The 1,544-nt window shown below is 39.0% G+C and overlaps 1 pseudogene; it reads right to left on the reverse strand.

Moving 5' to 3' along the window:
* Positions 1-427: 427 nt before the first annotated feature.
* On the reverse strand, positions 428-1,133 carry LOC135710854 (uncharacterized; annotated as a pseudogene).
* Between the last annotated feature and the right edge of the window lie 411 nt (positions 1,134-1,544).

A 1,544-nucleotide genomic window follows, 5' to 3' on the forward strand; every position in this document is an offset into this window, starting at 1 on the left:
TGTTTTATATCTTTTCAGGTTCAAGCAGAATGATGTGCAACCAAGCGGTATTCGTTTATGATGACTGGGTTTGGGGAAAACGTTCATGAAAACAGAGATAAAATTGTCATTTGCGCATTTTTCAATAGTTTTTTGATTGAAAATTAGAAAAGTATTTATTTCGGCAGATTTGTTAAGTAATATCCTATCGATTGGCGTATTTGGATTTTAATTTCATCTATAAATGACAAAGTTACAAGTGTTCAAAAACTAACACTATTTCACCATACATATTTTTTGATTTGTACCCCAGTATAGTCGACAAAGAAAGTAGTAATAACTTACATTGAAATATCTGTCGCCGCAGCTTCCTTTTCCTCGTCGGTTTCATTGTCCGATTCACTTTCGGATAGGTTTCCACACCTCGCTCCATCTAACTGTTTGTCTGCTATTTATCTTTTATCAAACACGCAGTTTTCAAAAAGTTTGCGCCATTTTCCGTCGTAATGGAGTACACCTGCACGATTTTGATGTTAAAGTGATCCAACACTTTTAAAATTTCAACCATCAAAATTTCCGTGGTTTTTCTTCCAATCCTCTCAACCATCGCAAGAGTTCTCACTAAGATCCTCCCGTTCTATATAAACTGCACATTTATTCCTAAAACGCGATGCCGTATCGGCTTTCACGCACAGCATTTTCCCACGAATTGCATGAATTATTTGATAACCCAAGTGGGCAACCATGTTACGCCGGTTTATATGTGAAAGCTTTAATGCATCCTCGCTAGAATGCATAATCCACACAATTCTTTGAAAAAAAAATGGAAGCATTGGCTTCTGTAATCCACTGCACTGTCGACGTCACGAAAACATTTCGGTCCAACTTCACGCACACTTTACTAGTTGCAACTAGATTGCAACGTCAACAGGGTCCGGTTCAACTGAAATAAGACCGTGTTCCTCCGCTTGCTGCTTGTGCTTCAGGGTAAGGTGCCTCGATAAATTGTACGAAGTACTGCACTTCAACGGTTTGCTAGCTGGGCCACAAAGGTCACATATTGACACTATTGATTCGTTTCCAGAAGCGTCTTTTACTTTTTTCTTCGAAAACAATTTTTCCAGAACAGCATTGATATTTCTTTTCTCCGACATGGTTACCAAACCAAACAGCGTAACTGATACAAGCTAACAAGAGCAACAAGCAAAGCATGTACTGGTATGGTGTAGACTAGTACTCTCATTTCTCTCGCACACGCGGGCGTGTGGGTAGAGTATCTCTCACATGGAAATAACTCTTTTCATATAATACACATTCGCACACTTGCTCTTTCACAGGATCTATGCGAGAATGTCTGCAAGGGCACAGTTTTTTTTATGTACGTGTTGTATATGCGTTTTTGCTCATTTTAAACGTGAGATGTGACACATGAATGAATTATGTTGGAATTCAAGATGGTGTCAGACATCGATTACTGGCTCGTCTAGACATCACCTTGATTCCAAAATACCCATAGTGATGGGTATTTGATAGTTTTGACGTAGGATTGGGGTACGTTACGAAGA

This window comes from Ochlerotatus camptorhynchus, unplaced genomic scaffold (assembly GCF_037179485.1).
Source record: "Ochlerotatus camptorhynchus isolate MF236.1 unplaced genomic scaffold, CSIRO-AGI_Acam_v1.1 ptg000404l, whole genome shotgun sequence".
In the NCBI taxonomy this organism is placed as follows: domain Eukaryota; kingdom Metazoa; phylum Arthropoda; class Insecta; order Diptera; family Culicidae; genus Ochlerotatus; species Ochlerotatus camptorhynchus.